General features: G+C 49.8%; 1 protein-coding gene across 8 annotated transcripts in view; it reads left to right on the top strand.

Annotated features, from left to right (window-relative positions):
- LOC139361583 (disco-interacting protein 2 homolog C-like) overlaps positions 1-22,666 on the top strand; it is a 247,759-nt gene that overhangs the window by 125,303 nt on the left and 99,790 nt on the right. Inside the window, exon 1 of one of the 8 annotated variants that reach the window (XM_071090168.1) lies at positions 10,358-10,940. The exons of the other annotated variants lie outside the window; for them this stretch is intronic. The gene's annotated coding sequence lies outside the window, so the exon portion shown is untranslated. Of the gene's footprint in view, positions 1-10,357; positions 10,941-22,666 lie in introns of those variants that run through there. 8 annotated transcript variants of the gene reach the window in all.

The following is a 22,666-nucleotide window of genomic DNA, read 5'->3' as shown; positions in this document are numbered from 1 at the left end:
GTATATAACTGGTTAAAACCTCTATATTTTCTATTATAGCCATTCCACAGTGCCCATGAGGGTGGGCTGCAGGACTGCCTATGGAATCCAAGGTCTGTGGGCACTCAAGTCCCTGCAATAAAATGGCATCGTGTTTGCATATGACAGATGCACATCCTCCTGCAGACAGTCATGTCAGGGTTGCTCGTAACAGCTATACCATGCACGGTCAGCAGTGACGGGTGTGGGATCACACTGAATCTCATGTGTTTTGCTGTCTGTGTCACTGTGTCCCGTGTAAACGGGAATCATTTGTAGCTTAAGGTAAAATAGGTAACAGGAAACACTACAGAATGGGCACGAAGGCGCGCCCCTCATTACCCCGTGTTACAGCCAAGCATCTGCCTCCTGGGGAAGAATCTGTTCTGTGGGGAGACTAGATGTTGATGATTTCCGGATGTGTGAAGGGAAACTCCCTCCGAGAAGCGTGGCTTTGGCCGGAGCACATCAGACGAGAGTTAGCGTGGCATGGAGTTTCCACAGTGCCCCTCAGGCCTGCTGCTGCTCTCCTCTCCCCACCCCTGGCCCTGACTCTTACCAAGGGAGGCAAGTTCAGCTCCAGCTGAGCCCCGCACAGGGCTGTGGGTCTCTAGGGCTGGTGCCCACCTTCGCCTGAACAGGCTGTGTCAGAGGAGGGTCTGGCTGTACTTGAGCTGTGAGAGATGCTCTCAGAGATCCAGCATCCTGAAAACCCAGGTGCTGAAGGTTCCTCCTCTTCCACCATCCTGCGGGGAAGGGGGTCTTATCCTGCTTCCCCTCAACCCGAGCTGACTTCTTGTCTGTTCTGTATACCTAGGTTTTCAGAGCAGTTATTGTTAATCATCTAGCAGACAAACAACCATAAGGTGACAGCCTGGGAGGGTAGACGGCGCTGGAAGGTAGTTTCCTGAATAACAGCGTTCAGTTTCCTGTTTTGCCATCATTTGACCCAAGGCCCCAAGATAATTGAAATACCGTCAGCCAAACACCGATTTTTTACCTGAGGTTTTTATTTTTTCTTTTTAAGTTATGGGTGCAAACTTATAACCAGGGACCTGACAAAAGAGAAGGATTTATTTGCAAAGTGAATGTCGGGGATGGTTGGCATTGGCCAACTCTGACTAGCAGGGACCCAGGCTGCTTCCGTTCTGCCGCCCGACTCCTGACCCTCCAGCTCCTGCCCCTGTTCCCACCAGCAGGAAGAGGAGCGGGGAAGGTGCCTTTTCCCCTTTAAGGGGATGAGGTGAGAGTTGCACCTGCCAGTTTGCTAGTCCCTGGGGTGATTCTCCAGCATGGGTGGGAGTTGGGTTTGGAGGCCTGAGCCCCGTGAAGCTGGGGTTGCTGTTCCCTGAGCAGCAGGAAACTGGACACTGGGAAGTGGGGTCAGAGGGTAGCATCCGCAGGAGGGGCCTCTCGTCCCGTTTGACATCTTCACTGCAAAAGGGGGTGTGGGCTTCATGGTCCATTGACAAATAGAACGTTATTTTTGTGTTGTTTTTTAAGCACATCGAATCCTAATTCCTTTGGCCTTTACTAAAGTGGCATTTTGTAATTCCACATGATTTCATTGATATACTCGCAGGAGAGAATGCTTCCTGTAAACCAGAAGGATCTCTGAGACGGTTCTCGGCCCATAGAGAGTTCATTTTCCCAAGGTTAAAGACACAGCCTCAGGCGGGGTTGAGGACACACTGCAACAGCCTCAGGAAGTCCTGGACATGTGTCCAAGGTGTTTGGGACACAACTTGGTCTTACACATTTTAGGGAGACGTGAGACATCAATATATATGAGATGTACGTTGGTTCGGTCCAGGAAGGGAGGCTCGGCTCCAAGCGGGGATGGGTTTCCAGGTCACAGGTAGATCAGACAAATGTGTTTCTGGTGTACCTTTCTAGAGGAAGCAGCCAGATCCGCATTTATCTCCGTGTGCAGATGGGGACTTTGAATTCTCTCCTCTGTCCATGAGGAATTTCCTTGTGGATCGGTTGTGAGGGAGGTACGTGGCTTTTTTTCCTCCTCCCCCCAGTAGCTGTCTCTCTTCGGAAGAGCATGGGAGGCAGGTTTGCTCTAAGCTCTTCCTCACCTTGACGTCCCTTTATCGTAGTGATTTTGGGGTCCTGAGATGTAGTTTCAACTTCATGTTTCTGAACACACTGGCACTGGAAACAGTATTGTAGGAGGCATCTAACTTACTTAGAAGAAGAATCTATTTGGAAGGACTTGAGCACATTCCTCCTTGAGAGAACCAAGCCTTTGTTTAGTTTGCTTTGCCCCGAGGCTGTTACGCTGCCCCAGGCTGTGCGGCCTTAGAAAGCTGTGCCCCTCTGAGCTACTGCCTGTGGAATCTGGTGACTTTGAAGTTAATCCAGCAGCTACATGTTTTGGAAAGCAGATTGCCTCTTAAAGTGTTGGTGATTATGATTCTAGCACTAGAATTTCAGTGTGTATTTTCCACCTTCTTACTTTGTCTCCTCATACACTGAGATGCTGCTGCATTTGCCCTTAGGCTTCACGGAGGGAGGGTCAGTTCTGACCCTTTCTTAGATATTGACCTTGAACGGACAGAATCGAGATTCAGAAAAACTCTCGAGCTGTGAGAGTGTGCTGATATCTATGTAAGTGGGGTTCATGTGTCAAACTCAGGTTTAAGAAAAACCAATTCTAGGCTGGGCATAGTGACTCACACCTGTCATCCCAGCACCTTGGGAGACTGAGGTGGGCAGTTCACTTTTGAGCCCAGGAATTCGAGACCAGCCTGGGGAACATAGCAAGACCCTGACTCTACAAAAAATTAAATAGGAGTGGTGATGTATACCTGTGGGCCCAGCTACTCGGAAGCTGAGGCTGGAGGTTCACCCAAGCCTGGCAGGTTGAGGCTGCAGTGAACCATGATAGCACCACTGTACTTATGGTGCACTGTGCCTGAGTGACAGAAGAACAACCACCCCCCCACACACAAAGTATCAATTCATGCAGTGGCCAGTTCTGCTGGGACCACCTGTTAAGGCTACTCTGGGCCTCACGGTGTGAGAAGGGTCTGTCCAGCGGGTGAGAAGGAGTGGCTTGAAGGCCTAAAAGCCAGTTGCTGTGGTTCAGCATGACTGCGGGTGTGGAGTTGGGGGAACGGCTCTCCATGGCATGAGTGGGTAAACGGATGGGCTTCCAGAACGAGCCCCTGTGACTTTGCCTGGTTTGCATCCGTCCAATACAAATCCACAGGCTCTTACTCTAGCAGCTTCTGCCGGGGCTGATGGACTGGCCTGGGGACAGAGGGTGCCCTCAGAGCCTCAGGGTGCTGTCTGGTTTAGGAAGAGCACTTAGTCACCTAGATCTAGGATTTATGACACTACAAGGGGACTCGTCACACTCGGAGCAGCAGCCATCTGCATTCTAGACTTGGTTCTAGGCAAAGTATTTTGGAGCCTGTTGGTACCCTGTGTTCTGTTTATGTGTAAAACAAGTTAGAGTTATAACTAGTTAAAACCTATTTTTAAAATTTTGCCACAGAATATGGCAATTGTGGTGGAGCCTGGCCAGAGACCCCCACACTTGGACGCTGCCGTGTGCTGGGGCTGCAGGCGTTGACTGCATCGGCTGTCCCTCCCGGCGTGTCTGTGTTCTTGACACGGGCGCCCATCGAGGCTCGGCCTGTGAGAATCGTGCCACCGTTTGTCTCCGTGTTCCTCTGAGGTTCCGCAGACTTCACGGTCCCATGGCAGAGCGTACGGTATCTGTTTGCATCCTGATTTCCCCAAACCCCAGGACAGGCCAAGAGTTCGTTACACACAACTGCAGAGGGCCCCGTGGTGTGGATTTGCGGTGACACAGCCTTTCCCCAGCTCGGCCTTCGTCTCCAGAGTTGGCTTTAGGGCGATAGAAGCTTCCTTCAGACTGGGGGGCCCTGAAGCTTTGGTGCTAGGAATTCGGTGACCAGCACGGATGATACCCCATTTCTCTGCATTTGTAGCAATAGTTGTTAACATGACCACGAGATGTACAGAGGAAGGAAAAAGGAGGTTTTATTTTCAGAGTAACACTCTGTGCTTTGGGAAATGTGGTCTTGGGGGAGCTGTAAGCACACGCCCCTCAGGAGGAGAGGAGGCCGCGGCGTTACACGTTCCGGGGTTTGTTGGCTGTGTGTGTTCATCGGGCTCAAGGAATGTCTGAACGTTTACAGGGAAAGTGGGGTTTGTTCATCCGGTTCGTGCAATGTCTGAACACTTACAGGGAAAGTCTAGCACACATGCAGTGAGTTAACCTGTAACATCCATGTTCGCCTTGGGGCGAGCGTAACATTTGAAATGAGGTGGACTGGGCGTGTCATATACAAAGGTGAGCTGTTGGGTGCAGATGTTTATGCGCAGCCTCAGTCACAGACAGGACTGGCTCAAGGTCTGCAGCTTGTGGCGGGAAAGGACACTCACGAGGTCATTCTGTCCAGTTGGGGCTGCCGGCAGGGTCCCGGGGGGGGTTGTCTGGTCAGCCAGCGTCTGGAGTCCACCCAGGTCCCGTGGACAGCGTTCCTCTAAACCAGGCTTCTGATTGTGGAGGAGACTTCATGCTGGTTAACACACTTTACAGGAGTACTGCCGTGGGGCTTTGGGGTTGACCTTCCCTATGATGCCAGTTACATTTCTCTCCAGATCTCATCATAGCCACAGAGATTGTACCTCCTCTGACAGCTGGGGGTGCCATGTTGATATAGTAATTTATTGTATTAAACTTTTTATTACTATTTTAATAACCTTTTTTTTTTCTTTTTAAAGAGATAGGGTATTGCTGTGTTACTCAAGCCAGTCTTGAACTCCTGGCCTCAAGCAATCCTCCCACCTCGGCCTCCCAAAGTGCTGGGCTTATAGACGTGAGCCAGTGCGCCCAGCCTACAGCCATGTTTTTAAAACTCAGCTGTTTAAAAATCCTACTCCTTTCACCCCCTCAAGCAGGCTGGTTGGCCTTGTGCAAACTGGGGTGTCACGATCTTAGCCTCCCCCTTTTATTTTTCTCTTTGGCCTCAAGTTCTGATGAGAACAGCAGTTACAAAATGGGCATTAGGTGATTCTTCCGTTACTAAAGCCAGAATTCTCACCAGTTGGAGATGTTTGTTCCCAGGATCCCAGAAAGCTGTTTTGAATCAAGCCCGTAGTAAATAAGTAAGGAACTAAACTCTTGGTCCTCTACTTAGTACCAGGGGAATGGGTTAGTTGCTGATGCCCTTTGATCTGTGCTCACGTGCTGCATCTCATCACGGGAAGCAGAGTTGCCCTGTGGAATAAAGCCCGGCTCATGGTGGCAGGTCGAGACGCTCGGGGCTGTCAGTCCCTTATACAGCGGCAGACTTGGAGACTCAGCATCGCGTGCAGAGCCCGGGCAACCGGAGTGCATCCACTTTAGAGACCACACGGACGGTCGGTAAGGTGGACGTCCGGGCATATGGCCTTGATAGGCCCACTGCGAGATGAATTAGGAATTCGTTAGCAAAGAAATCAAACTCGCCTATGGGTCCCAGCTGCTTGGAAGGCTGAGGCGGGAGGATTGCTTGAGCCAGAAAGTCAAGGCCGCGATGAGCCATGATTGTAATACTGTACTCCGGCCTGGGTGACATAGCGAGACTCCAAGTCAAAAAAAAAAAAAACACAAAAAAACCCCTCAAACCTTACTCTTCATAGCAGGAGGGAGAATTTGTCAAAGTAACTGCAACAAAATCTTAGATGATATAATTTCAGTGGCTAAGTGAGCTGTCCATCCCACGTGGCTGGCTCACAACGCAACAGAGCCAGGTGCTGCTGCAACTGCCCCCCTCCCCACCCGATTGCTTGTGGACATTTTCTGTTTCCCCATATCTCCCTTTTGGATACATAGCTCGCTACTTTATAGCTAAGCATCAGTAAAACAGGTTGTCTATTTTGAAAAGTAACTATTATGTCTTTTAAGGACAGAAAATGAAGCAGGTGACAATAGCATGGCGATCTGGTGAATAGATTTAGAGGAATATTTAATACTTGGCACCACTCTGAACCCTTCTTCTCTCATGCTAAGTTACAGCTACCGCCTTCTAGGACAAAACACTTTGAGCTCTGTGAGTAGGAATTAAACATGTTCTAAATCAGAAGTTTTAGTTAAGCAGTATTTTACGTGAATGCCCAGATCCTAAGTGTTTACTGTACTGGGGTGTGGTGTTGAAGAAGGAACGAGGGCTTGGGGCTGTGTTTATGGTGCAGCGTCCGGGTTCCCATATGTGAGATGAGGGCCATGAGACACGGCCTGGAAGGTTCAGACTGTGGGATTGAATGGATCTACCCACTCCTGGAAAGCCTCAAGTCTAACTTGACTTGGGCTGGTTTTAGGGAGATGCTGGCAGCGCTGCCCTCACAGGTTACCGGGAGGGGCTCTGGCACCGTCCCCGTCAGGTGTCTCATGATCAGTCCAGCTTGCTCTTCTCAGAAGCTGCTGGTCGTGTTCTCGTTCCTGTTGTTTGTTGCGTGTTATTTAGGGTTCTGTTCATGTGGGGACCTAGGAATTTTTCACAGTGAGAGGAGAGCCGCTGAGCCGCCTTCCTGCCTGGACGCCAGCCCCACGGAGGACCGTAACTGCTTGAGGTTGGCTTCTGCCCCCGGCCTCACCTGTGGAGGCATTGATGCAGTGGTACTTTCTAAGCTCCTGGGGCACACAGTGCTGTTGTGTGGATCCACAGGCCACTGTGGCGTCCAAGCACGTGCTCCCGGAGGAGAGGACTCTGCGGGCACTGATAGTGGGAGCTGGCTGAGAGTCCAGCAAGTGAGACTCCCTGTGACGTGCACAGCTGCCATCTGCACAGCCCCTCCTGACGCCAAGATGGTCGTGCGATAAATGTACAAAGCGCGTCTCCAGCAAAAAGCCGCCAAGTGTCCACATCCAGGATATCCACCACGGTGGCCTTTTGGTGTTAATCCGATGAATGTGAGCGGCAGGTGGTCTGCATTGAGTGTGACTGTGCCACTGCAGTTTTGTTCTCATGTCTTGATGAGCATGAACGGTTCCTGACGAGGGTAGGTAAGGATGCTGTGACCTGAGACTCTGCAGTATTGTAGCTTGAGGAACCAAGGAGTTCTTCTCTCTTGCAAAGCCGTCAGGGAGGATGTTCCAGGCTGGTGACTGCTCCATGAGGTATTCAGAGATCCAGGTTTCTTCCCGACCCCTGCTCTGCATTCCCAGGGACATGGCTGTCCTTGCTGTGGTTGGGACTGGGTGATTGCCATGCTGGCAGGGGAGGCTTAAGGTGAGAGTGGCCGTGATTTACCTAAGTTACATAATGGCAGGGAGCCTGGGAGTAAAGTGTAGCCGTAGCCTGGAGGATGGATGATGGATGTTGGTGAACGACTGGCTGCACTCACCGCACCTGTCCCAGGAATGGGGAAGGATGGCTGAGTATGCCATTCAATGGTACCTGGTTCTTTCAGATTTGACTTCCTTATGGATTTTCTGCTGTAAAGAGGAGAGAGCCTGTGGTTCTAGGCCAAGCATCTCACTCATCTCATAACATCTTGTATCCCTCAGCCAACATTTATGTCAAGTTTTAGAAGTCCTATCAAACTGGCAAGCATTTCTCAATTTGGTTTAACCATTGGATTTTATATCTGTGTCTGCATCTCTATTTTACATCTATGTGGTTATTTGACACTCTGTAGTACCTTTGTAATAGGTTCTCTTTGGTGGAAGTTACTTTCAACAAACCCTTGCTGCTACTTGAATTTTCAAGGTTGCAAGTAGAAAGGAGAGAATAAAAACCACATCTTCTCTAATTTTAAAATTTGTTGTTTCTCAAATCACACCAGAAGTACAGATATTACAAATTACAAAAGCAACCAGAATCAAGGTTAAGAGATTTCTGGGCGATTCTGGCTAATCAGCAGTATTTGCTGAGGTGTGTGCAGCAGACCAACATGCCAAAAAGCCCGGGACGGGGGAGAGATGGGAGGCCAGGCTGTGACTTCGGAGGTGCTGTTGACTCAGGGAGAGGAGCTAGATGTAGAGAGGATAAATGGACACAGGTGTGACCACCGCCATCCTTGCCGTGGCACGGAGGTCTTTGTACAGGGACCTTTGTGAGCTGAGTTAAAAATTGAAACAGAGAGTGCAATGCATTCTTAGTTTTTAAAATAAAATGCTAATAGAGAACATTTTGTTTGTAAGAATGTAAAATGTTACATCTTTGTTAAAGAATAATAATTTGCTTCTGAGATCTTTGTGACTGAGATTTGAAATCTTAAGTATGGTTTTTTCTTCCATGTTTTATACATATGCACGTATACACATACATGTAAGGTATATAAAAGGAAAATAAGCATATCTGTATTCACATTTATATACACTTCCATAATGTGTATACTTCTAGTCACACATAAGTCTAAGAGACTATGACTTGACTTGATAACCATGAGAGGGTAATTAAATAATTTATCTGCTCTTAGCCTTGCTTTTGTATGTGAGCAGGGACCCTGCGAAACGCGCCTCCCGCGTTCCAGGCCTCACACAGCCCGTGCCAGGTTTTGGAAGCAGGAGTTTGTCTGCAGCCACTTCGGGAAACATGTGGTTGCCAGGATTGCCTAGAGCTCCAGGCTGTCTCCAGTCCCAGCCTCCCTGGGGTAGAAGCTGCCCTACCAGGGGCCTGGACATGGACGTTAGGGCCTGGAGCCAGGGAGCGCTCCTGAAGCGGGGGGCTCCCCTCACGGTTGGGCATGAGAACCGAGGATAGGAGGCGGAACCAGCCTCGGGCCAGTGCACGGCCTCCCTGAAGTGCTTGCGGGAAGCCCCAGCTGTACTTTGCTGACCCCATAGACAGCACCACACTCTGTGAGATCCCCCTGGCCCACCCCTCAGGTTCCTAAAATGATGAAGGTTTCCTGAGCTCTGAATTTTTAGGTCTAGGCTAAAAAGTCCTGGGACAGGCTCACAGGGTTCTTTATGTAGAAATGATGAGTGTGCTGGTGACTCAGAGCAGGCACTGTACCCTCACTCCAGGGTCCTTTGTGCCAGGTGGAAACGAGCGTGTGGGTCACCCAGAGTCCCTGCATCCTCACTCCAGTCACTGCTCTTTGGTTTCTTAATTAAAAGCCTAAAAGCCTTGATAATGAAAATGCATTCTCCCCAGAGAGTTGAGTTTCCGGTTATGGAGGCTCACCTGTAAATGCCGTGCCAGGTCAAATATGCTGAGATCTGGGCCAGGTCCTGCTTCCTGCTCACGGCCAAAGCAGGTACTTCATTTGGGAGGTGACCCAGGGGGATATCTAAGAGGCCTGCCGGTCCCCGAGGGATGAATCCGCTGGCATTCACATTCTGCTCCGGCCTCCATCAGCTCCTTCCTACCTGCAAACTGCCAGCTTTGACGTTGCCATCATTGGAGATATGTTAGGGACTTGGTATGGGTTGATGCCCATAGGACCAGCAGATGGTGGAAAGGTGGGAACCAGGGCTGGGAGGGTGGTGACCACGGCCAAACTGAGAACCGTGGTGGGCTGGGAGGTCCATCTTCTGTCTGAAGTGTTTTTTAAAATAAAAAACATTGTCTCAGGAGCATGAGAGGGCAGGCCACAGACGGGGAGAACGCATCTGTAAAAGACTCATCTGAGAAAGGCTGTTATCCAAACCGTGCAAGGAACTCTCAAAACTCAACAAGAAAATGAACAACCTGATTAAAAATGGACCAAAGACCTGGACAGATACCCTAACAAAGAAGATACACAGATGGCAAATCTACACGTGGAAAGATGGCCCGCGTCTTATGTCATAGGGCGAGGCGTCACTGTGCACCCATCGGCCTGGCCAAAACCTGAACTCCGACACCACCACGTGCTGGTGGGTGTGTGGGCATCAGGACCCTCACTCATCGCTGGAGGAAGTGGGGCAGCTCCTGTGGGAGGCAGCATGGCGGTTTTCCGTGGAACTAAGCTCTCTGACCACAGAAGCAATCACAGTCCTGGCCGTTTACTCGGAGGAGCTGAAAGTTTACTTCCATGCGGAAATGTGCACACAGACATTGACAGCAGCTTTATAATTGCCAAAACTAGAAAGCAACCAAGATGCCCTTCAGCAGGTGAATGGACAAACTGTGGTATGTCAGATACTGGGATATTATTCAGCACTAAAAAGAACTGGACCCCTAAGCCATGAAAATACACAGAAGGATCATAAACGCATGTTGCTAAGTGAGACTCCAATCTGGAAAGGCTGCCTGCTGTCTGAGTCCAACCACAGCACAGTCTGGAAAAGGCAAAGCTGTGGAAACAGTAAAACAATCAGCGGCTGTCAGGGATTGGGGAGGGGAGAGATGAATGGGAGGAGCATAGGGGGTGTGTAGGGTGGGGCAGCAACTCCAGGTGGGGCTTTCATGGGGGATCCATGCCGTTCCACGTCTGTGAAACCCACAGAGTGAGCAGCAGCAGGCCGAGTCCTCGTGTGAGCTGTGGACTGTGGGTGGTGGTGCCGTGTTGATGCGGGTCTGTCGGTCGTAGAGACATGCTGGTCTGGTGAGGGCAGGAGAATGATGGAGGCTGTGCCTGTGCTGGGAAAGGATATGTGAGGACTCTCTGTACTTTCCTCTTGATTTTGCTATGAACCGAAAACTGCTTTTAAAAACGTCATTGAAAAGGCAAACAAAAAAGTGCTGGCCAGACAACATCAGTGTGAGGGTGTGGCCTGTGTTCTACGTTCAGAATTTCCCTTTTAGAATACACGTATCTAAATTTTTCAAAGTTAAACCTTTGCATTAAGTAACTCACTACCAAGTTACAGTATCAGCTTGAGCACTGCCAGGATGGCCAGGATCCTGTATCCTGACAGGCTTCTCCCCTTACAGGTGCAGTTGACGTCCATGGCCACATCCCAGTAAGCGGCAGGGCTGGAATCAGGAGTCAGGCTTTGCGGGACAGAGAGGAAGTGAGATCTTGTAAGCACGTGGCTGAGGGCGGGCAGGGAGGAGCCCGTGGCGCAGGGAGCCGGCAGGGATGACTTTTTGACCAGTTTTCCTTATCGCTGAGGCCTTCTTAGACTTGGGGAGTTGGGAGTCCCCACTCTCGGGTGCCTCAGAAACCAAAGGCTGCTTGTAATGCTCAAGTTCCAGATGCCTCAGGGGGAGGTACCTGGGTTGTTGGGTACAGTTCCGTTATTTGCTGCTCGGTGGGATTTGCCCGCAACATTTCTGATTGTTTTTAAGAGCTGATGTTTGAGCTGCTTAAAATCACATATGGATGTCGATTTATCTATAAAAGTTAAGAATGGAATTTGAGTGCAAAGAGTTGTGAAAATGCTCAAGGTTATGTACTAATGTATACATTACATTTGTGGAAATATTTGAAAGTGCAGGATTTACATTAAACACTTCTCTTGATTTTTGTAATATCTACCTGTCATTTTCCCATTTGATTAATAGATGTCAGAGGGCTTAAATTTTGAGTGCCTGAATTCACTGAAATTAAAACTTCTTACATCAAATGTAATTGAACTGAATGTAGCCAACAGTGCATGCTTTTATAAGTACTGATTAAAATATATATAAAAACACATATCCATGAACATGCAGGTGTGGGCAACATATTAAACCATGGAAGTAGAATTAGTATTCTTTGTTTTCTGAGAAGACAAATTTTTAAAAAGCCAAGGGGTCTTATAACTTTCTAGTTTCCAACTTATTTGCCCTAAAGTGGAAGATTGACAGCAGCAGAAGAGGAGATCCTGGGCCAGTGCAGGCTCTGGGAGCAGCGGGGTGAGTGCTGGAAGGAGCTGGCTGGAGGCAGAGCCAGGGAGGTGCTCAGACAGGCCAGGACGGCCTCAGGGCACGCGGCTCAGTGAGTGAGAAAAGGTTCACATTTCTTGGAGAGCCCTTGACTCTGCCCACGGAAAACCCAAACTCCTTCCAACGGGGATGTGCATCTCATGTAAAAGTTGTTACTCCCAGAAAGAAAGCCAGTGGATGTAGAAATTTTATGTATGCAGAAATAATTTCAAATTTGTTTCTAACCTTATCCTTTTCTTCCCCCATCTTAATGTGTGGTGACTTTCTGCAGGTGACGCACACATCTTAGGAGAGCGCTGTATTTCAGTTGCTGTTGGCTCTGATGTGACTTTGTGGTGTCCGATGTTCTTGTTCTGAGGTTCTGCCCAGAACGTGGCTCCTCCCTGCTGAGCGTTGCTTGTTGAAGGCCCGTGTGGAAACTTTCCCTGTAAGCTCGTTGACCGCAGCAGTCTTGGTTAAGAAACCTTTGGACCTCCTGAGACTTCACACAGCCTTCTAACCTTTCTAGTGTGTCCTTTTCATTTTACTGTTCCCCATTAACCCAGATGTTTTCTAGAATGTAAGTAATTGCTGAATGCACGGTGGGGGGTGCCCTCCGTTGGCTCTGGGGAGAAGCATCGCTGTTTCTCCGGGTGGAGCTTCCCGCCCACCATGGTGTGCTCCAAGACGCAGCAGGGTTCTTTGGCAGAAATAATCGTCGAAGGCCTGCGTCTCCGTGGCAGGGTGGCTGTGGGTATGGGACCTCGCGGCCATACCGGCCCCTCCCCATCAATGGCACCACGGAGAGGAGCAGGGGGAGGCCTGGGATCTGTCTCCAGAGTCACAGATGTGCTTCCGAGACTGCGTCGTCCGTTTGTAACTAGACATGCAGAGAAAGTGTTGGAGATCAGCAGGAGACGGTGTCTGTCCCTAATGAGCTCAGGCGTGCCCTTGAGAGGGTCAGGTTTCTGTGCGGCTGATCTGGACTCAGCCTGGCTGTGGCAGTGCAGGTGACTGCTGGGCTTTGGCAAGGCTGCACCCACTATCCGTCTGAAATGTCCCCCTTCCCTGGCTCGCGGTGCCAACTGGGCCCCCAGGCCTGATTTCCCGCCAGGACGGAGGCCCTGTGTATGTGTCGGGGATGGGGGAGGTGGGGGTCCTACTTTATTGCCGTATCCAATGGCACGCGGGGTCAGCACTCAGGAAACATGTGCTGTGTGGGTCAGCGATTGAGTTCAGAAACCTGGAAAATTCAGCAGTGTAGGCTTTGGGCATGACCCGTCCAGCCTTGGGGCTCTTTCTTTCTCTGAATTTCCTTCCATGGCATCCTCCTCATCCCAGGGGCCCCTGTTCCCATATGGCTGTTGGCAACTTCACAGGTTCCTCTGCCTCCCCTCCCGGGCCCTGGTGTGGCTGGGGCAGCTAGTAGCTGTGCAGACCCCACAGCCAGTAGATCGTTGGTGCCAACGCCTTGGGCCTGGTTTACTTGAGTCAAGGACGGCAGTACATGGCTGAGCCCACCCCGAATGCCTGGATCGGAAGGCCTTGGGTTGCAGAGGGGTGGGGGTTGGATATTGAAGGACAACCTGCAAAGCAGAAGGGGAAATGGCTGTGCTGATGGGCAGCTAGAGGAGTCTGTGCAGAGCCTGGGACCCAGTGCAGACACAGAGCTGACATGGGCAATGCAGTGACACGGCCACCGTGGAAGTGGGCAAAGTTACAGGCTTCAGACCGATATGGAGGGGCTGGTCTAAAACGATCCTCATTTTCCTTTAATCCTAACAATTGCTGGCTTACAGGGTGGGGGAGTGAGATCTGTGGTGGCCGCGAGGAGAGACAGGGATTTTAATTAAACCCCTCTTTCTGGGAGAGGGGAGTAGCCGTTTCTGTAGGGCGGTGAGCATCGTCATCTCAGGCAGCTCAGGCTGCTGTAACGAAACACCATTGACTGAGCGGCTTATGAACAACAGGAATTTGTTTCTCACAGTTCTAGCGGCTGGAAGGCAGGATCAGGGTGCCGCACGGGTGAATTCTGGTGTGGGCTCTTTCCTGGTTGGCTCACACCTCTCTGGCCCTGACACAATGGGAGGGTGAGGGATTTGCTGGGCCCCTTTCTGAGGCACAAATCCCATTCAAGGGTCTCCAGCCTCGGGAACTCATTACCTCCCAAAGGCCTCCTGACAGCATCACATTGAGGCTGAGGATTTCAACCTGTGTTTTGAGGGGCAGGCAGGCAGTTTGTAACCGTCACCCTCTTTGTGTATTTCTGACTCAACATTGAGTCTGCCTTTGGCTCTCCAGTGGACAGAGCCTGTGTGGACACTGAGCAAGGTCAGAGCTGCAAGCATGTACACATCGGGGGCAAGGGAGCTGCCAGGGGTGTGAGAACGGGGTTTCAGCATCAATCGGAGCTGCTTTCCTGGCAAATGTACTCATAAGCTATCCTGGCAACATTTGCTTTTCACGAAGAGTCGATGAGGCAGTGGGGGCAGCAGGCGGTGTTGCCAGAAGCTTGGAACTGATGAGCAGCAGAGAAGGGGCAGAGGCCACGACCTTGGGGTGGTCAGCAGTGCCAGGTGTCTGCCCTCCAGGCCTCACGTCTGTGACTGTGTAGAGACCGAGCCGACCGGGGCTTGCCGGCCAGTGTGGCTCTCATACAGGTGATTATCGCGTTGTGCTTTCTATGTAATGTTCCCTCAACCCCATGCCCACCCCACCAATTTCTGTGCCTAGCAGAAATGATGCTGCGTTTCCTTGATGAAGCCTTGAGTTTCCTGTGGAGATGTAGGAATAGCACGATTTGGCTCACGTCAAAATACTTTGCAGTGAAGCTGCACGGAAGAGGTTTCTAGGCTTCCATTTGACGTTTTCAACAATGCCTGAGTGTTACAGGACCGTCTTGCTTGTTAAAAAGCACCAGATGAAAAAGGCTACTGGTTAATAAAGGAGACTTTTTACATTAGCACAGAGAGGGTGGCTTGAGATAAATTCAGCGTAACGTAGGTGTGTTGGTAAGCCATCAAAAGGACCATCTCTCTGCTGGTGACACATGTTTTCCGGTATTGGTTTTGTTCTGTAAAAGGATGACCGGCATTCGGCAGAGTCATTCCAGAATTCACCTGGAAGGCGTCCACATGGTGCCTTGTTTTCTCCTGACATTCTGGGCACCACGAGGGATTATTCCTGTCTTCAGCACTAGCAGGAGACTTTTCCTGAACACCTGCTCCTCTTTGGCGTTGTGGGTGTGAAGGGGTCAGAGTGAGCCTGTCTTCATGGAGTTTTCAGACACCATGGGGATAGTGTGGCACGAGTGTCGGGCTCGGGTGGGAGGGAGACTTTCCCCAGAAAACACTTGCCGTTTCCAGGACGGCCCTCGACCCCTCTTCCCTCTGTTCCTCTGCGTCATGTCTGAATTAAGGCTGTTCTATCGTAGCGGGGGTGTCATGTTAACTGGAAGTGTGCTTTTTTACTGGGCAGTAAGTAAATTAATGGTACATTTGCCAAGGACAGCGAGGTTTGATTTGATGAATCCAGTGGGGGAAAGGAGAAGGGGCTTGGCTGTGTGGGGATGTATGTGATGGGAGCAGAATGGAGTAGCCATGCAGGCTGTTGGGATGGAGGGGCCACGCCCACATTTCCATGGGATCCGTCGCTGTTTGTGCCACTAGACCTGAACCTCTGTCTCTACTTCTAACACCCGTATAGTGAGGAAGCCCCTGATGGGCCTGAGTTGTTACTTCCCATGGCCATTGCTGGGAAATGCCCCAGACGCCTCTCCAGGCTGGTGACGGCCCTGGGCCTGGACACGGGCTTTGTCCTGAGTTGTTTCTTCTTGTGGCCATCGCTGGGAAGTGCCCCGGACACCTCTCCTGGCTGGTGACGGCCCCAGGCCTGGACACTGGGTTCGTCCTGAGCTCTGCGAGGGGCTTTGGCTCCACGTGCAGCAGGCATCTGTGCATCCCTTTGGATGTGAGATGTTGGCGCTCGGCTTGGAGGCCAGCGCAATCTGGGTGTGGTCAGGATCCAGTTCATCCTTTGGAGAGAGAGCACCTGCCCAGGGACCCCTCTGAGGTACATAGTCATGCAGTGCCCTCACAGGATGCCCGGTCCCCCGAGAACTTCCCGCCATTCCCCTGGACCCTCAGGTATAGGAGTCAAGTGTGGTGTGTGTGTCACAGGCGGGGGTACTGAGGACACCACGTGCCTGCTCGTGCGAAGACCTGAAGTGCTGCGTGAGCTCGTTCCCAAGGGGCCGTTGGCATCTGGGGGCCTGTGGGTGTCTTTCCACTGGCAGGAAATAATGGGTGGCCCATGTTACCTTTTGTGTGTTTTTTTTTCTTTGCCGAAAAGCCCTAATGCCAACGTCGCTGTCCTGCTATTGGAACCGCCCACCTCAGGCTCAGTGGCCCTCCTGTTTCTGGGCTGCTGCAGTGTTGTGTTGGGGTAACTGTATTAACTTCGTTTGAATTTTCTTCCTGTTCTTTTGGAATAAGTGTTGATAGTTTGTGCTGCTTGTTCACCCCAGAGGCGAGGATGTCCTTTAGGCCTGGAGGAGCACAGCCCCTGGAGGGAGGTGCCGGGCCTCTACCTCTCATGTCATCAGCAGCCCTCTCCACACGTCTCCTCTTCACTCCTCGTGCCCACGGCTGGGGTCACGGGCCGCTCGCTCTGCTGTTTGAGATCCTCGGAAAAGATGTTTGCCCTGAAGAGAGATTGGGGGTGTGTGGCTGATTTTAAATAGGAGGAAATGATTGTAACAGAATGAGCAATGCCTAGCACTTAGTCTCAGGCTTGAGAAATTGTGTTTTAGAAGCAAGGTATCCCCAACTCCGGTTTCCTTCAAATTAAATCTTTTAAAGAGTCCACAAATATAAATAGTTAAAGCCTAAAACTATGCAACAGAGGGCCTAGAGCCCAAGCCACTGCCACCTCTGACTCCAAGACACCTCAAAAACTTGGCCCTCCTCCTCAGAGAACCCCCCTTCTGCTCCTCCTTCCACACTGCTCCCTCCACAGTGCTCCCTCCACACTCCTCCCTCCACACTCCTCTTCCGCCCCCTCCCCTTCTTCCTTCCTCTCCCCTTCTTCCTTCCTTCCTCCCCTTCTTCCTTCCTTCCTCTCCCCTTCTTCCTTCCTTCCTCCCCTTCTTCCTTCCTTCCTTCCCTTCTTCCTTCCTTCCTTCCCTTCTTCCTTCCTTCCTTCCTTTCCTCCTCCCTCCTCTACCTCCTCCCTCCTCTTCCTCCTCTTCCCCCTCTTCCCCCTCTTCCCCCTCCCTGTCCTTGGGCAACCTCCATGGAACTCTGGTTCAAAGTCACTGGTCTGTGGGGCCGCCCATTTGATAGACGACCACGCTGGGGATCAGACACAAGTGACTGACTCAGACCAGCTCGCATGTCGTCTCCTGCCTCCCGTAACACCGGGTTGTCCCTAATGGAAGAGAATCAATGATGCTGCTTCACTGATCTCCAGGGAAAACAGGTTGATAACAGGTTATAAACATGGGAATGTTTTGGAAAAAGCGTCGTCCACTTGTCAGCTCCATCTCTCCTGCCCGGAAGATGTAGGGGAAACCTGCCTTCAGCCCACCCTCATCCCATAACAGGACAGAGGACAAAGGGGCAGAGACCCAGGTCCTGTCAGTGCCCCCATTTCCTCCTCATGGTGGAAGTGGAAACCATCCCACTGGACTAGATTTTCCCGGGAAGCCCCTTCACCCTGAAAGCAAGGAATCTGGTTTGAGCACACACCATTCTCGGTGCCATGACTTTCTGCTGCTGAACCCTGCATACGTGGCCCATTGATCTTGCTAGTCCAGTGTTACTGGGTCCTGGGAGTTTCTGTGGGCTGATGGCAGGTGTTTACCATTGTGTTCAGAGGGGAGAACAGAACTTTATTTGTCGAAATCAGATGATAACCATTGCCATGTGATTCCTTGGGTTGGTTTGGGTGGGGGGTGCTCAATGCTTTTCCTGAGGGCTAAGTTCTAGTTTGAGACCGTCTCTCTTTGTCGCCCAAGCTGGAGTGCAGTGGTGCGATCTTGGCTCACTGCAACCTCTGCCTCCTGGTTTCAAGCAGTTCTCCCTGCCTCAGCCTCCCAAGTAGCTGGGATTATAGGTGTGTGCCACCACGCTTGGCTAATTACAAAAATATTTAATATAGGCTGGGTTTTGCCATATTGGTCAGGCTGGTCTCGAACTCCTTGCCTCAAATGATCGGCCCACCTTGCCCTCCTAAAATACTGGGATTACAGGCTTCAGCCACTGTGCCCGGCCTGATCCTGACATCTTTTAAAGCTGCCTTCATGTACCAAAAGCCAGTCTATGTTTGAAAATCAGTCTTGAAGAGCCTAGGAGGAGAGGGATAAGCTTCAACTAGGTGAATAACTATGCATATGTTAAAAATATGGGCCAAAATCCTACCCCAAATGTTAACTCTTCTGCTTTGCGTATTATATCCATTTATAGTTATTTCAGCACTAAGATTTTTAAAGACTCTTTTGATAATTATGGAGAAATTACTATTAAAACTCAGCTGCATTTGTAACACTTCAAAGAACTAATTGGATGACATCATTTTTCCCAGAGGCATTTTGGATTGTTATATAATTAATGTTTATCTCTTTGCCAGAAATCTTTTTTTTTTCTTTTCCAGAACAGATACCTGAAAAGAAAATTTCCTTTGCATTAAGTGTTATTTCACTGTGTGACAATCAATTTTTGAACGTGAGAACAAGATCATCATGTATTTTTGGGATAAATCTTGCTTAATAGTGATAATGCTAAGTGTTAAAATTATGCAACAATTTGTTTCTTTGAAAATTACTATTTGCCTGCTCACCAGGTGGGAGCTGATGAGAACGTGGATGTAAAAATTAAATTGTATTTAGCTTGTATAAAAGAAGTTTTAAAAAAAAAAAGCTTTTTTTTTTTGTTTTGTTTTGTGCTACTACTGAAGTTGCTTCGTTGTGGAAATGAGGTTATTGCAGGCACCTAGAATTTTATCTCCTTGTACAATGGGAAGAAATTCTCCAACAAGCACAGGAATCTGACTTTCTGATATTGAGACTCCTAGGCATCAAGCCCCGTGGAAAGGTTGGTGATTTACGTGAGCGTTGGCGTTGATGTGGGCACCCTCCAAGCCGGACGCAGGGAGCAGGGAAGGGCAGAACAGGCCCCTCAGAAGCCATGAGAAAATCAAGTGTTGGCAGCAGTGGTGAGGGTTGATGTCAGGGGCCAGGAGGAGGTGGTGAAGGGAGCATGTGCCTCAAGGCAGCCCTGGAACCCGTGGTCCCTGCAGTGAGGTCTGATCTGCAGGGGATGTGGACGGCCATGTGGCGAGGCCCACGGACAGCCTGGACTTGGCTGCCTCAGAACTCTGGTGGACGTTGCAAACGGCCCCACAGGGTTGCAGTGCACATTCCTCGGACAGAGAGAAGACGCTTGTAACTGTTCTCGGCACGAAGCCAGCGCCCTGTGAACAGTGGCCACTGCTGTCGTGACTGAGTGCCGTGCAACTGGAGGCATTTGCTCTGCTCAGTTCACTTAATTGGGCCAGGAATGGGGTTGCCCTGCCTTCAACAAGCTTGACGCATTGAACGAGGACTCAGTAAAGTACTCTGTAAATATGCTCTCCTGGCTAGAGTGAGCAAAGCCCAGGGAGAGAGTGGTTCCTCAGTATTAGACAGGTGTTTGGCGGGGCCAGCTGTGTGGCTGCCAGAGCGAATGTGACCAGGAAGCCTCTGTTCCCCCGGAGGTGGCCAGCGTAACTGTTACACGTGCCGTAGGTAGAAAGTGGGCACTGCTGGGAAACTTGCTCATGCTGCTGTTTCCTGATTGGAAATTCAAGGTTTCTGAGCATCCTACATCGAATTTGTACATTGCTGAGACTGTACACCTTTCAACACTTGTTTTTTCCTGCTTTTCGGATCTATACAACCTGATATTTGGCCGTGGCTTCCAGAACAGGCTGGATGCAGAGTGAAGTCCTCTCCTCACTGTCAATCTTTGCAGATGTCTTTCTTGAGAGTCTCAATTAGGTTTTTACTTAACTAGACTTTTTAAATTGCCATGCACATTACCAGTTACAATCGTGAGCTAACATGGGATTTTGGTTTTACTTTGATGAATGTTTAACATTTGCATGCTGGATGTAGGGGTGGAGGTCATTTATCTGCTTTTCATTTCCTTCTTGGTTATACTTAGTGACTTTCAGGTACGGTGTGGAAAGCCTGGTACAGGGTGAATTGCAGGCTGCAGTGTGGTGCGGTGGACGAGAGGCGTGGGCTGCAGTGTGCACAGTGGATGAGAGTGAAGCTATTTCCATCCTGGAGGGAAACACACAGGAAACAATTTAAAAAACTGATCATCTAGCTTGAATGAGGTCCAACAAATTCAGTTTGCAAAGTTTAACTTCCAAGTTAACTTAGTAACTTTTCCCCTAAGTCATTAATTTAGTAGCTTATGTTTATTGCCTAAAGCATAATAGTCATAAATTCTAAAATGAAGGACTAAACATGTAATAATTTAGGCATACAGCACCTGAAGGGAAAACTGCCAGTATGCTAAAATATTGGATACAGATGCTCAAAAAATATAATGTAGCATTCTTACAATGCATGTGCTTTTAGCATGTAACTTGGTGAGTAGTTTTGAGCTATATTTGTAGGAATGTGTATCTTGAATACTTTAGGACACCACTGGAGATGTGTGCTTGAGAGGTATAAATACTGAATGTTCTTCTCCCTTCCTTTAAATGAAAAACATTAGCTCCCTTGATTTTTATTTTTATTTTTTGAAGTGGACTCTCACTCTTGTTGCCCAGGCTGGAGTGCAGTGACGCAATCTCGGCCCACTGCAACTTCCGCCTCCAGGGTTGAAGTGATTCTCCTGCCTCAGCCTCCCCAGTAGTTGGGATTACAGGTACCCACCACCATGCCCCGCTAATTTTTGTATTTTTATTAGAGATGGGGTTTTGCCATAGTGTCCAGGCTGGTCTCAAACTCCTGACCTCAGGTGATCTGCCCACCTCGACCTCCCAAATTGCTGGGATTACAGGCGTGAGCCACTGCGCCTGGCCAGCTCCCTTCTATAATGATTTATACAGTAGTTTTTGCTTTTCGTTTTTTCGAGACGGTGTCTCACTCTGTCGCCCAAGCTGGAGTGCAGTGATGCAAATCTGGGCTGACTGCAGCCTTCACCTCCTGGGCTCAGGTGATCGTCCCACCTCAGCTTCCTGAGTTGCTGTGACTAGACACACGTCACCATGCCCAGCTTTATTATTATTATTATTGGTATTTTTAGTAGAGACAGGGTTTTGCCATGTTTTCCAGGCTGGTCTCGAGCTCCTGGGCTCAAGCAATCTCCTGGCCTCAACCTCCGAAACTGCTGGGATTACAGGCGTGAGCACCACATTTGGCCCATTTTTTTTTTTCTTCCAGGATTAGGAGTCGACTTTCAGAAAATCCTTCAACCTTGCAAGCTTAATTTTCCATAAAAGTATTCCTCTAGGATAAAAACAAGACACAAAGAAGTACGTGTGGACTGCAGTTAAAAATTTTCAACACAACTTAGCTTAGGAAAGTTGACATTTACAAAGAGCAGGAGGCCCGTTCAGTGCCTTCTAGGCACTGGGAATGGCGGTCTGTGGGCGACCCTAACATGTGCGGCGTCCTGAGACGTGATCGTGGTGTTCACGCTTTTACCGAGGGCTTCCCGGGAGTACCAGAGGCTGTTCTTCTGCGGTCGGCCAGCCAGGCAGCAGCTGCTGGAGAAGGAACAAATAGCAAAAGACAGATGTACACGGTGTTATTGTGGCAGAGAGGTTAAAACCAGGGTCACTTTGTTCTTACAGTTTTAAAAAGCTAATAATGAAGTCCTTAAATATGTTTAGGATTTCAAAGTAGTTGTGGGTGTGTCTGTGTCTCTAGCTCCCGTTCGGGTGCTTCCTGCGAAGAGAGCTCAGAGACGCCACCTTTCCTTGATGAGGTGACAGGGCCTGGAGAGGTGTGAACCCCGTGGTGGGGGGGATGACTGACCTGGGGTGAGGCTGGGTCAGTGTGGGGATCCACCCCCACTCCACGTTCCTGTAGGGAATCCATAGTTCTAAGTCTTTATGATAGGGGTAAAAATAACCTGGAAGAGGTGTTATTTTTTAAGAAGTAAGTGCCATGCTCTTTTTTCCTCATACTTTTCCGTGTTTAAGCAGCATTGAAGGATAAGGCACTAGTAGCATGTTGTTTTGAAAACAATGTTGTTGGTTATTTTACGTTGAATATGGTACTAAGGTTGCCTGGTAACAGAAGTTTTCCTTAAACAACATAGAACTCTGTTGAATCTGTTGCCCCATTGGCTGAGCCGTCTGAAATCAGTGCAGTAGCAGCTGAAGAGGCCTCTTCCCCTTGGAGGAAGCCGCTGGATTGGCAGGAGGCACCGCGCTTGACTGAGGGAGTGAGGCGCCTTTGCAGGGACCCCACGTGGCCCCTGCAGCTCTCTCCTGCCCCCTGCTGGTTGGCCAAGCAGCCTTGCGACAGTGTGCTCAGTGTGAATGTTCACTGGGGCAGGCCAAGGCTTTTGTTCCAGAAACACTGACTTCAGAAATGGCCGGCTGTGTGTGTTGAGCATGGCAAGAAAGACTTACGTGTGTCTTAAACCTCTTGAACAAAGCAAGTTGATGTTTCAAATGCATCTCGAAGGCTAATGACTTTGCTATGGTCAATATTCAGGAGAAAAGAGGGTTTGATGAAACAGAAAGACAGGAGTGGCAAGGGACGTGCTTGTGCCCCGTATGACTAAGCGATGTCCTGGCCGTTCCACACCACGGCCTCTGAGCAGCCAGCCTGCAGATACTGGGTCAATTTAGATATCCCTGATCTCTGCAGAGGTTTGATCAGGTAGCCCAAGAGC

The sequence above is a fragment of the Macaca nemestrina genome, unplaced genomic scaffold, assembly GCF_043159975.1.
Source record: "Macaca nemestrina isolate mMacNem1 unplaced genomic scaffold, mMacNem.hap1 Scaffold_65, whole genome shotgun sequence".
Taxonomy (NCBI): Eukaryota; Metazoa; Chordata; class Mammalia; order Primates; family Cercopithecidae; genus Macaca; species Macaca nemestrina.
The sequence above is the reverse complement of the archived record's forward strand: the minus strand, read 5'-3'. Positions and strand labels throughout refer to the sequence as shown.